Source organism: Phyllobates terribilis, unplaced genomic scaffold (assembly GCF_046119375.1).
Source record: "Phyllobates terribilis strain yellow unplaced genomic scaffold, ASM4611937v1 Scaffold_498__1_contigs__length_1317049, whole genome shotgun sequence".
Taxonomy (NCBI): domain Eukaryota; kingdom Metazoa; phylum Chordata; class Amphibia; order Anura; family Dendrobatidae; genus Phyllobates; species Phyllobates terribilis.
In genome coordinates, this window is record NW_027363258.1 from 84,802 (window position 1) to 98,690 (window position 13,889).

General features: G+C 44.0%; 1 non-coding gene and 1 pseudogene across 1 annotated transcript; both read left to right on the forward strand.

The window, feature by feature from the left end:
• The first annotated feature begins 601 nt into the window (after nt 1-601).
• On the forward strand, nt 602-820 carry LOC141230125 (U2 spliceosomal RNA; annotated as a pseudogene).
• Nucleotides 821-1,935: 1,115 nt separating this feature from the next.
• Nucleotides 1,936-2,127, forward strand: LOC141230122 (U2 spliceosomal RNA). Its single transcript, XR_012296685.1, has one exon. It is a non-coding gene; the product is annotated as a U2 spliceosomal RNA (small nuclear RNA).
• Nucleotides 2,128-13,889: the final 11,762 nt, after the last annotated feature.

Sequence of the window (13,889 nt, forward strand, 5' to 3'; positions counted from 1 at the left end):
ACTGGGATTGGGAACCCCACTTGAGTTTATGGCACATTTGCACAAGCACTTCAAATTTTCTTTCTTCGCACACACCCTTATTCCGGGCCTTCTGGCCTTAGGATGGGGAATTTTTCAATTCCCGGTCGAAGGTCCGGGCAGTATTATACTGTGATACCTTCACTATTTATTTAATTTCTTTGTCACTGTGTGTCCACTTATTCACGTGTGTCACGTCCTACTAGGATTTTGTCGGGATGCGGTTCCCTTACGGGTTCCTCTCTTGGCAGGTCTAGGGGGGGAGTGTGTGGCCATCAGGTTCCGCTCCCCCCTGAACCCCCTTGGCTCTCCTCTTTCGGGAGGAGAGCGTTGTTGGCTCCCCTCTTCCGGGAGGGGAGCACAGTCTTTGGCTCCCAGTGCCTTGCTCGGGTGAGAACTCGGGCAGGTGCTGGGGGTAAGATTGGGTCGCCTCTGGCTTCGGCTGGAGGTGGCTTTTTGTCCCTGTTCCTCGCTGTGGCCTTTTGGCTCGGAGGGACGGGGAATGGTTTGGGAGACCCTTCTCCTTTTGGAGAGGGTTTCAAGAAGACCAGCATCCTAGTGCACTTTTTTTGTGGCACTTGTCACTTTTTTAAGCGCACTCGGGTTTTGTACACGAATTCGGGCTAAAAAAAAAAAAAATGAAAAAAAATCTGTTCTTATCAGTTTAATATCTGATACGTCCCCTATCTGGGGACCATATATTAAATGGATTTTTAGAACAGGGAGATGGAAAAAGAGCTTGCTCTGTCCACTCCACGCATTGACCTGGTATTGCAGTATCTCCAGGACCGGTGCACCCCTTCTTTAATGCAGTTTCTAAAATCAGAAAGAATTGAATTCAATGTTTTTTGTTCATTTTGCTTGTTTGTCGGATTTTGGGATGGACTCTTTGGCTTTGCTTTTCTTCTCCTCATTGGATTTTTCATGTTCAAAGTTGCAGAAGCCAGATTACAAGCTCATTTTGGTTCAACTTCAGCAACTGTGCATTGCATTGCCATGTAATGTGATGCAATGCTATCTTTCTAGCTCTCCCTTTTTACTTCCTTTTGGATAAACAGACATATTAGGCAAGCATTTTGGAGCTTTCACCTAAATAACTACAGGTGGTGAGATAAGCTGCACAATATAATTGACCTTTCAGTATATTGTTGCACACACACCATCTATTTAGCAAATGCCCTTGTTATCAACAGCAGCCTTTTAAACTCACCTGAGCTAACAGGTATGTGCGCTGGTTACTCTGCTGCGCTTAAAATTTCTTTTTTGGTTTGCTACAATGCCTTTTCTGAAACGTTGTCTCCTTCTGCTGGAACACTGACTTCTTTCATTTAATGCCTGCAGACTATAAAAGAGAACCCAACCCAAAAAGTTTGGTTGATTAGTCTGTGGCATTCTGTTAAACTGTTGCTTATGGCGGTCTCTGTGAGCTTCTCAGCGACATTCAGCCAGCCAGGTATCCTGCCTGCAGTAGATGGAATGTGGCAATGGAACGCTGGCTGCGCGTGTCATAATAGGCTCTGAGCCTTTATATACCTGTGCACAGCAGCAGCCACCTTCAGTCTGCTGCTGGACAGCCAGCAGCAGCAGCAGCAGGAGAGGTATGTAATCAGGAGCCCTCCTGCTAAGGGTAGACAGCTGCTCGTTCCACCCCACCCCCCGCCTTAATTGGTTCTCCTCCCTTCCAACGGTGTTGAGGCGGGTGGGAACAGCAGGGGGTGAAGGTGCTGTGTTTAAAGAGGTGGAGTTATGCAGATCTAAAACGCGTGGATTGCAGCAGCAGCAAGCCGAAAAGTGCAGGCATGTAAGGGATCTAGAGGTTGACAACATGTCTTCTTAACGGGAGTCCAGGAGCTCATCTCCACAAATGGACTTTTCAGGATCCTTGGGTGGCTCCGTAGTTTGAAACCAATTCTGGTTATCGCTTCTCGGCCTTTTGGCTAAGATCAAGTGTAGTATCTGTTCTTATCAGTTTAATATCTGATACGTCCCCTATCTGGGGACCATATATTAAATGATTGATGTATGATTGTTCAGAGCAAATTCGGCAAGTGGCAGAAACTCAGACCACCCCTCTTGATTGTCTGCCACAAAACAACGCAAGAACTGCTCAACATCCTGGTTTTTCCTTTCTGTCTGGCCATTAGATTCAGGATGATATCCGGACGAAAACGACAAATGAATTCCCAACCTGTCACAAAAGGCACGCCAAAAACGAGCCACGAACTGAGGACCCTTATCAGAAACAATGTCAGTAGGAACGCCATGAAGTCTGACAATTTCCTTGACAAAGGCCTTAGCGAGAGTTTTAGCGCAGGGCAGTTTGACGAAGGGAACCAAGTGACACATCTTGCTAAAACGGTCCACGACCACCCAGATGACAGTAAAACCCTCAGAGGGGGGAAGGTCAGTTATAAAGTCCATAGCCAAATGTGTCCAAGGAGCACTGGGGACCTCCAAAGGACAAAGTAACCCCGCAGCAGGAGTATGTGAGGACTTAGATCTAGCACATATAGTACATTGGCGCACCCACTTAATGACTTCCTTCTGCCATCCAGGCCACCAAAAACTGCGACCCACCAGTCTCTTGGTCTCAGAGATTCCGGGATGACCTGCCAACCGAGATTCGTGACACTCAACAAACAAATCTCTCCTAAAGGTCCCAGGCACAAACAACCTCCCATGAGGAGTGTTAGATGGGGCATTCTCCTGAGCTTTAAGAATCTCATCTTCCAAAACGGAGTCTAAAGCAGCTATCACAACACCTTCTTGTAAAATGTTTTCCTCTTTCTCAGCACCGACTATGGGAGAAAAACTGCGAGACAAGGCATCCGCCTTAACATTCTTAGTACCAGGGATGTAAGTAACGGAGAAATTAAACCGCGAGAAAAACAGTGCCCACCTAGCCTGACGGGCATTCAGGCGCTTGGCAGCATCAAGATATATCAGATTTTTATGATCCGTAAGAACCTGAACGGGAAATTCCGCACCTTCCAAGAAGTGGCGCCAGTGTTCAAATGCGAGTTTAATAGCCAATAATTCCCGATTACCAATATCGTAATTCAATTCAGTCTCCGAAAATTTTTTTTGAAAAAAAGGCACAGGGATGTAATCCATCCCCGTTATCCTGAGACAATACTGCGCCAACCCCCACAGAGGAAGCATCAACCTCAACCAAAAACGGCCTAGTAACATCAGGCTGCATAAGGATGGGAGCAGAGGTGAACCTCTCCTTGAGATACACAAAAGCTTCAATGGCCTCAGAAGACCACTGAACCGCATCAGCACCTTTCCTGGTGAGATCAGTCAGAGGTTTGACAATACTAGAAAAATTTTTTATGAATTTTCTATAGTAATTGGCGAAACCCAAAAACCTCTGTATCGATTTCAAACCAATAGGCCTAGGCCATTCCTGCACAGCCTGAACCTTAACCGGATCCATCTCAAAACCTTTGCTGGAGATAATGTAGCCCAAAAAACTAATTCTCTGTACAGCGAACTCACATTTCTCCAGCTTAGCAAAAAGCGAATTGTCCATTAATAACTGTAATACCTCACGCACGCTCCGCCAATGAGACTCCAGATCTGGCGAATAAATCAAAATGTCATCCAAATACACAACCACATTTTTACCGATCAAAGGTCTAAGGATGTCATTAATCAGATTCTGAAAAAATGCAGGAGCATTAGTAAGACCAAAAGGCATAACCAGATTCTCAAAATGACCCACAGGAGTGTTAAAAGCAGTCTTCCATTCATCACCCTCCTTCATGCGCAACAGATTGTATGCCCCCTTAAGGTCAATTTTAGAGAACCACTTGGCCCCCAATAACTGGTTAAACAGATCAGGAATCAATGGCAGTGGGTAAGGATTGCGTACCGTAATTTTGTTAATCTCACGAAAATCCAGACAAGGACGTAAACCGCCGTCCTTTTTTTTTACAAAAAAAAATCCAACCGCCACAGGAGACTTAGAGGGCCTAATGTGACCGGCGGCCAAACTTGTCTGTATGTATTCCTCCAAAGCCTTCCTCTCAGGAATAGTAAGGTTAAATAAACGACTTTTAGGAAGAATTTCTCCAGGGACAAATTCAATAGAACAATCATAGTCTCTATGGGGAGGCAAAACCTGCGATTCTTTCTCAGAAAAAACTCTCCAAAAATCCTGAATAGGAACAGGCAATTCTCCCCTATCCAAAGCTGCAATACGCCCGTTACAACACTTGTCATAACATTTATGGCTCCAGGATTTAATTTCACTGGTAGACCAATCCAGTACAGGATTGTGAAATTTTAACCAGGGCAAACCCAATATTACTGGAGAAGGCAAGTTATTCAACACTACCAAATCCAATTTCTCATGGTGAACACCATTAATAGTGAGAGGAAATTCACAGACCTTGAGAGTAATATTCTTCAAAGGGGAGCCATCCACAGAAACCACAGCAATGGGGGATGATAAAGGTTCAGGTTTTAAATTGAGTTTTTCCACGAATCCCCCATCAATTACATTCAGTGTAGACCCGCAATCAACAAACACCCGAAATTCTATTAATTTTTCCTGAGCAATCGTGGAAGCAGCTAAAAATATACCCTTGGAATTTAAACAGGCAATACGGGCGTGACTGACCATTTTTTTTTCTTTCTTCATACGAAGCTCACAGCCTTTAATCAAATGACCAGATTTTCCGCAATAGAAACACAAGCCTTCCGAAAAACGACGGTCTTTTTCTTGAGAGCGAGGTGCCACCGATCCAATCTCCATCGGTTCACCACTGTTAGTACACACATTATCATAACCAGAAACTGACATAGCAGAGGATTTGCTCTCATTAACCCTAGCACGCAGTCTTCTATCCACCCGTATAGCTAATTGCATAGCCTGTTGCAAATCCTCAGGTGTAGGATAAGCAATTAGCAGGTCTTTAACCCTTTCACTGAGCCCAGCAAGAAATAGACTTTTCAGAGCAGAATCGTTCCACCCTGTTTGAGTGGACCAACGACGAAAATGAGTACAATATTTTTCCACATTACCTGATCCTTGTTTTAAACGTCTCAACTCAGTCTCAGCTGATGCCACACGGTCAGGATCATCATATAATAATCCTAAAGCAGAAAAAAAACTATCCACTGATCTGAAGCATGTATCACTAGGTTGCAAAGAAAAGGCCCACTCCTGAGGCTCTTTGCGCAAAAGTGACATTATGAACCCTACGCGCTGGGATTCATCCCCAGAGGACTTGGGTCTCAAACGAAAATACAATAAGCAAGCATTTTTAAATGAAAAAAATTCTCGATGTTCACCAAAAAATAAATCCGGCAAACATACCTTAGGCTCCAAGAAATATGCTCCAGGACAGTTACTCACGTGCTGACGGAGTTCGGCCACTTCCAGAGAGAGTCCCTGCAGGTGTTTAGCCAAATCCTGAACCGACACCATGATGGAACAAAAAAAAAAAATCTTTCCTTAGAGAATTTGCAGGCTGGACTTACTGTTATGTTCTGCTACCAAAGCTAAGGAAAGAGAGGAGATCTGTCCCTACTATAGGACTCAGCTGAATCCCTACGATGTAACAGGGAACCTGATCCTGCGATCAGACCTGCTAAAGTCCTAATCTAGTCTGTACGGAGACCTATAGATGTGGGGAGGGAATCCCTACAAGTACTAAGGACTGGGAGGAATATGGGACACCTCCTAACAGAAATAGTAGCAGACAGACGAACAAACAAAATAGATAGAACATAGAGGTCCGTAGACCAAGCAAACTAACAGAGCTAGATACAGAGCACAGGCTAGCTAGAAAGTAGATATACAATGAAGTCCAGCAAAGCCAGAAGGGCGGAGCAGGATTAAATAGGCCAACAAGGTCATGTGACCAGCAAAGGAAAAAAAACCTAACAGCAAGGTTCTAACACTATCACCAGGTCAGCAGGTGCAAAGAGAGACAGTAACCAAGCTAGGCCTAGCTTCAGGCAGGTCAGAAGCTTAGAGAATAAAGCAACGGATCAGGAGGCCCTATACTCGCTCACTGGGGAGAGTCCAAAAGTGTGCCCTTCACCTGGAGTACCCTGGACCGTGCCTGCAACATCACCAGTAAAGGTACTGAAGCTTACCCCCTTGTGAGTGTCCGTCTTTCCTCCGAGACTGTCCTGCCGTCTCTCCCCTGCACCACCATCCATTACACCCCACGCTGCCCTGGAGCAAGCTCTACCTGTGGAGAGCCACACCATCCCTGCTGCCGTAACACCAGCTCCAGAGGACTGCTCCGCAGCGGCGGCTCCCTCTAGCCGCAATCCACAGGTGGCGTCACGAACACTTTCACAAATCCCCTATATCTCCCCCTTTGACTGACCGCCCTGGGTCACGGACCGGGCCAGCTACCATGATATACCCCAGCAACCAGAGGCCCGGCTGCCGAGTACCCCACGGCCCTGGGGGCGTGTCAGAACAAAGGGTAGTTATTAATGGAACACACTTAGACTGGGTCTCAGTTAACAGTGGGGTACCACAGGAGTAAGTATTGGGCCAGCTTCTTTTTAACATATTTATTAATGACCTTGTAGGGGGCATACAGAGTAGTATTTCAATATTTGCAGATGACACTAAACTCTGCAGGGTAATCAATACAGAGGAGGACAATTTTATATTACAGGAGGATCTATGTAAATTAGAAGCTTGGGCTGATAAATGGCAATTGAGCTTCAATGGGGATAAATGTAAGGTAATGCACTTGGGCAGAGGAAATAAAATGTATAATCATATGCTTAATTGTAAAACACTGGGCAAAACTGTAACTGAAAAAGAACTGGGTGTATTGGTGGACGACAAGCTCACGTTTGGTGGCCAGTGTCAGGCATCTGCTGCAAAGGCAAATAAAATAATGGGATGTATTAAAAGAGGCCTAGATGCTCATGAGGAGAACATAATTTTACCTCTATACAAGTCATTAGTGCGACCACACTTAGAATACTATGTACAGTTCTGGTCTCTGGTGAATAAGAAAGACATAGAGCGGGTGTAGAGAAGAGCGACCAAGGTTATTAGAGGACTGGGGGGTCTGCAATACCAAGACAGGTTATTACACTCGGGGTTATTTACTTTGGAAAAACAAAGGCTTAGGGGTGATCTTATTACTATGTACAAGCATATGAGGGGACAGTACAAAGACCTGTCTACTGATCCTTTTACTCTGAGGCCTGAGACAAGGGGACAAGGGGGCATCTTCTACGTCTGGAGGAAAGAAGGTTTAATCATAATCACAGACAGGGATTTTTTACTGTAAGAGCAGTGAGACTATGGAACTCTCTGCCGCATGATATTGTAATGAGTGATTCACTACTAAAATTTAAGAAGGGCATGGACGTCTTTCTTGAAAAATATAGTATTACAGGTTATATATACTAGATTCCTTGATAGGGCGTTGATCCAGGGAACTAGTCTGATTGTCATATGGAGTCAGGAAGGAATTTTTTTCCCCAATGTGGAGCTTAGTGTTTGCCACATGTGTTTTTTTGCCTTCCTCTGGATCAACATGTTAGGTTATGGGTTGAACTAGATGGACTTAGTCTTCCTTCAACCTTAAAAACTATGTTACTATGTACAGTACAGACAAAAAGTTAAAAAGATTTTTCTGTATGTTCATGACTATGAAAATTGTACATTCACACTGATGGCATCAAAACTATGAATTAACACATGTGGAATTATATACTTAACAAAAAAGTGTGAAACAACTGAAAATATGTCTTATATTCTAGGTTCTTCAAAGTAGCCACCTTTTGCTTTGATGACTGCTTTGCACACTCTTGGCATTCTCTTGATGAGCTTCAAGAGGTAGTCACCGGAAATGGTTTTCACTTCACAGGTGTGCCCTGTCAGGTTTAATAAGTGGGATTTCTTGCCTTATAAATGGGGTTGGGACCATCAGTTGTGTTGTGCAGAAGTCAGGTGGATACACAGCTGATAGTCCTACTGAATAAACTGTTAAAATTTGTATTATGGCAAGAAAAAAGCAGCTAAGTAAAGAAAAACGAGTGGCCATCATTACTTTAAGAAATGAAGGTCAGTCAGTCCGAAAAATTGGGCAAACTTTGAAAGTGTCCCCAAGTGCAGTTGCAAAAACCATCAAGCGCAACAAAGAAACTGGCTCACATGAGGACCGCCCCAGGAAAGGAAGACCAAGAGTCACCTCTGCTTCTGAGAATAACTTTATCCGAGTCACCAGCCTCAGAAATCGCAGGTTAACAGCAGCTCAGATTAGAGACCAGGTCAATGCCACACAGAGTTCTAGCAGCAGACACATCTCTACAACAACTGTTAAAAGGAGACTTTGTGCAGTAGGACTTCATGGTAAAATAGCTGCTAGGAAACCACTGCTAAGGACAGGCAACAAGCAGAAGAGACTTGTTTGGGCTAAAGAATGCAAGGAATGGACATTCGACCAGTGGAATCTGTGCTTTGGTCTGATGAATCCAAATTTGAGATCTTTGGTTCCAACCATCGTGTCTTTGTGCGACGCAGAAAAGGTGAACGGATGGACTCTACATGCCTGGTTCCCACCATGAAGCATGGAGGAGGAGGTGTGATGGTGTGGGGGTGCTTTGCTGGTGACACTGTTGGGGATTTATTCAAAATTGAAGGCATACTGAACCAGCATGGCAACCACCACATCTTGCAGCGGCATCCTATTCCATCCGGTTTGCGTTTATTTGGACCATCATTTATTTTTCAACAGGACAATGACCCCAAACACACCTCCAGGCTCTGTAAGGGCTATTTGACCAAGAAGGAGAGTGATGGGGTGCTACGCCAGATGACCTGGCCTCCACAGTCACCAGACCTGAACCCAATCGAGATGGTTTGGGGTGAGCTGGACCGCAGAGTGAAGGCAAAAGGGCCAACAAGTGCTAAGCATCTCTGGGAAGTCCTTCAAGATTGTTGGAAGACCATTTCCGGTGACTACCTCTTGAAGCTCATCAAGAGAATGCCAAGAGTGTGCAAAGCAGTCATCAAAGCAAAAGGTGGCTACTTTGAAGAACCTAGAATATAAGACATATTTTCAGTTGTTTCACGCTTTTTTGCTAAGTATATAATTCCACATGTGTTAATTCATAGTTTTGATGCCTTCAGTGTGAATGTACAATTTTCATAGTCATGAAAATACAGAAAAATCTTGAAATGAGAAGGTGTGTCCAAACTTTTGGTCTGTACTGTAACTATGTATGGAATAATGGAGGACTCACTACTAGATATTGTGGTGTCTCTGCACAAACCACTTAGTGTAACTCCAGTCAAAGTACCTGTATCCCTGGCCTTACTAATGACTCGCTGTCAGGGTATGTGCACATGGCGTCTTTTAGACCTCAGTATATCTGCATTTTTCTTGTAGGAAAACGTTTGAATAAAGCTCTGATGGTGTTTTACCTGAAGTGTCTTTTGCGATGTCTTTGTGTTAGTTTTTTTGCAGCGGCTTCACTGCGAAATCAGTCTATATATAAAATAGTAGCAGCTTCCAAGCGGAAGCTTCTAGAAGAAAAGACCAATCACTTCTTTTAGCCACTTCATAACTTTTGAAGCCAAAAGCAGTTAAAAGAAGTGACAACAGACGGATCATATGCACAGCAAGTCCTTTTGACTTTTCAGTACATATGTTCATTCTTTTTGACGTTTGTACAACTTTTATTTTAGAATAGACATTTATCATCAATCCACCTGCTCTGTGCACAATGTTATGGAGTTCCCAGTATGCATACCATGCAAATAAGGTGAAAGCCACAGAATCAATATAATTGGTATAACATTCTTTAATGTGTATACATATATATATATATATATATATATATATATATATTATGAACAAGGTCATGTGACCTAAACGTTGGCCCATTGCACACAGACGTTTGCTGATGATTGTTGTAATAAACTTCTAACTTTCGGCTTATATTGGAGAGCCTGGTTTCCTCTCTATCTCTACTTTCCAGAGCATCTTCAAAATCCCCTCACAGAAAAGAGAGAAGGGGGTTCATCCGAAAATCGTCATGTGCAGGAGCAGGTTTCTTCTTCAGAGTCTCAATAATATCACAGAAAGAAGACCGCTATTTCATTGATCCTCATCTGAGAACTCAGTACTGGTACGATGTTTCCCAAAGCTGATGGTAAACTAAAGAAAAGACAGAACAGAAGTAAAGGTGAATTATTTTTTTTAGCATTTGAAATGAATGCAGATGTAATCTATATGTTCTCTCTTACCTGGGCTGACGTACAAGATGGACTCTTCTAGTGTCACTGCCAAACTCTTAACTTCTTCCATGAAGATTTAAGATGTTCCACTGAATTTTAGAAGGAAGCAGTGTTTGCGACACAGGGGGCAGCGAAGGTTGGAGTTGAGCCAGGTAGAGATGCAACCCTGATGGAAACAATGATTGCATGGTAGCACTGTGACTTCCTCTCCGGTCTCATAATCCGTCATGCAGATGACACACGACTCCTCCTGAGATGTTACAGTTCTTGTTGGGAGGTTCCTAATTTGCTGAGCTCGCCAAGTCTGCTGCCTTTCCTGCAGATTATATTGTGCAGGTGGTGATGGTGGCCGCATCTGTGGCGGAGGCGTCATCACTCCCATTCCCTGCTGCTGAAAGATGATGTTGAACAGACGGTTTGCCTGCAGTAATTGTACAGGAGATCCACTTGCAGCTGGAGACTCCCTGAGTCTGCGGCTGGGCAGAACGGGAAATGGCCGTCTGAATTCAAACTCAGTGACGGTGTCTGAGGATCCACTGTCATCCCTTCTGCTCTCTGATGTTTCTCTGGAGGGCTCTGCAGGGACTGGTCTAAGCGGAGAGCGGCTTCTTTCCCTGCTCTCTTGTCCTCTTTGCCGGAGAGGAGTTCTGGCTTCTCTGCCTCTCGCAGTGACAGCAGTGGCGTCTGTTCTGTGTCCACCAGTAGTAATTGGTCTTCTCTGATCCCTTTGAGAAGATCTCAATTGATGGACAATCATAGCCTGACCTATAAAGAAATAAAATGTACTATAAATATGCAAAAGTTTATAAAAAACACTTTTGAACCAAAGAGAAATAACCTGCTGTTGCTTTGGGGTTTAGGGAGAGGAGCAAAAATTGATTAATGTTTGGGCTAAATAAACCTGCTCAGTGGATCCCCTCTCTACAGACATCACAGAGCAGGGGTGGAACCAGATTGCGACTAACTCATCCCCCAAGGACTATGAATGGGAAGGTGGAGGATGCACTGAGTGTACTGAAACCGCTTACCCCAGGGAAATCTCCTCCCAGAAAAGATCCTATAAGGTGGGAAAATTCTCTCACTTACCCTGATTTTCTGGTCGGCTCATCCAAGTCTCGTTGTCAGCAATAAGCTGATGCAGCTCCCTGGAAGTCATGGTTCAGTTTCCCGGGGCTGAGATGGTAGAGTGATAGAAAATGAGAACTAAGTTCTCTGCTGGCACGGATGTTATGGTGCCAAAATATCAATAAGAAGCTGTAGAAGTAAAGCACTAGATGTATGAAACAAACTAGCTCGCACTTCCAAAACCAAGGTAGAGTCTCAGCGAAAACTTCAACTCTGAAAATGGCGCTGATGTCACCGAGTGCATAGATTGTATAACCTCACAGCATTCTATGTCACTGTGACATCACATGTGAGACCAACAACGCGCTGTCATGACGGCCGACTGTCCAATCTGTTATATACATATTATAAAATGTTATATTATTATATATTATAATACACATTGTTAAAAAATATATATTATTACTAACCATCTAACACTCTTAAGGTGTGTATATGTGTCTAAAGCATAGGATATATATATATACATCTTATGAATATCAGATGCCTTGGAATAATAATCCTATACTCACCTTTCAGACCCCCAGTACTGCTGCTGTCAGTGCCCCCGCCGACCTCCGGGCTTCTCTTTCCCGCAGGGGCCATTGTGTGACCACTGAAGCTAATCAGTTAATACATATTTCCCATTCATATGTTTCATGTTGATGTAAATTAAACACTTTTAGAAAAGAAAACAGATAAATAAGATTTTCAGAATATGGCATGTACTAAGGTGGATACTCATGGTATGATATGCAGAGAGAGGAATACTGGGAGGGCACAGAACATGTTAGTCCACCTGCTTAACCCTCAGGATAATTCTTATCAGGTCATATAGGGGTGTACATAGAAATCCACAGACCCCATAGCAAAGATCTGAAATGGGACCTCTTATTGGCCCCTGGCTGCCATTAAGCAACCCAGTGATGGTCACAGAGACCCCCTGTCTAGCTGCTTAGATACCATAGTTGCTGGTCACTATGGAAGCTAAGGGGTTAAACTGATGTAATCAGAGCTAGCTTGAATTGCAGCAATTACGATTGGCTGTCTGCTGTGTAAAACAGCCGGCACCCACTGGGTATGGAGTGGGCTGAGCATGTGAGTTTGCCCCTTATAAACCATCATAACTTATGCTGTATATATACGATATATGCAGGGGATGGGGCTATTCGGCACTAGGCTCCTCCTGTTCATGGGCTCCATAGCGGTCATGTGGCCTGCCAAAATTGGGTGTATGCTACTGAGGTCATACATATAATATGGAAAAAAATATCATACAAGGTAAATAATTGAAATTCATATCAGAAATAGTCCAGTTCTTTAGTGCCCATTCACATTAAAGGAAAATCATCTGAATTGACTGAATTTTGTGGGACAGGCCCATTATCCTCCCATGGAAAGCACATGCATGCTCGGCTGAATCAGGCATACATGAGTATAGGAGCAGAGAGGGAGAGAAGAGAGGAAGGGAGAAGACGGTGATTGGTGAGTATCTTAATCTGCCTCCATCACATAGATATTTAGGATGGATTAGGGAAACGTTAGCTTGGAGCGCTTCTTTCTCCAATAAGTTTTATTGATTTTTATAAACAAAGAAAAATATACAAACAATGAACAGAGAACGCAAAAGCGTAGGCAAATTATAGATGAAAGTTACCATAACATTGAGTGATGAAAATATCCAGCATGTGAAAAAGTGGAAATAATAGGAGGGGTATAGATGCGGAGAAGGTTGGGACTGCTTGCCTCCCATGTAGACAGATTTTGATAAGGCATATGGGGCTCTATTACCCTAATCGAGATCTCAAGTAGGGGAATGACACCTTTGCTCTCACCCAGGTTCACCTGTCATGGCAGGTGTTGGTGTAACACAGAGGGAAAAGGGAAAGGGAGCCCAGACACTAGGGAAAGGGGGAAGTGGAGACCTCATAGTCTGGTCTAGCGTCACCCTGTCTCAACTACCGTCCCTATAATGCCTCTTCAGCAATCGCCGCACGCGTGCCTTGCCCTACTTTCCCTGGCGTATGGCTATGGCTAGGGATGGAAGGAGATGAGCATTAGTGAACCTCCAGTAAACACTATAGACAACAAGGGAAGACAAAACAGGGGGAAATTGCTTAGCTTTAGATGACTCCAAATATGCCCACGGCCTCAAACTCCAGAGAGGACAAAGAACTGCTCCTGCTAAGCCTCACAAGTAGAAATGAATATAGCCAGCGACTCCCTCTCAGACACACCAGGTATATATACACCCAGGCCAGAGAGATAATTAGCAAGAGAGAGGTAGCCGCTCAGTTGTAAAGACAGCCTCTTATTTAAGAAGCTGTCTGCAATGCCAAACGTAGAGATCTCCTGCAACCCACTGCAGGGCGACAGTCTGTCACCTCTGACACACTCGTGACATCACCAGAGGGAAACAGTTGATAACATAATTGGGAGAATAGGGGAACAGGAGGTAGGATTGATGTACTCAGACTGAAGAGTCCACCTGGCGAAACCAAATTTAGCAAAAACATTTTCAAACTGCATC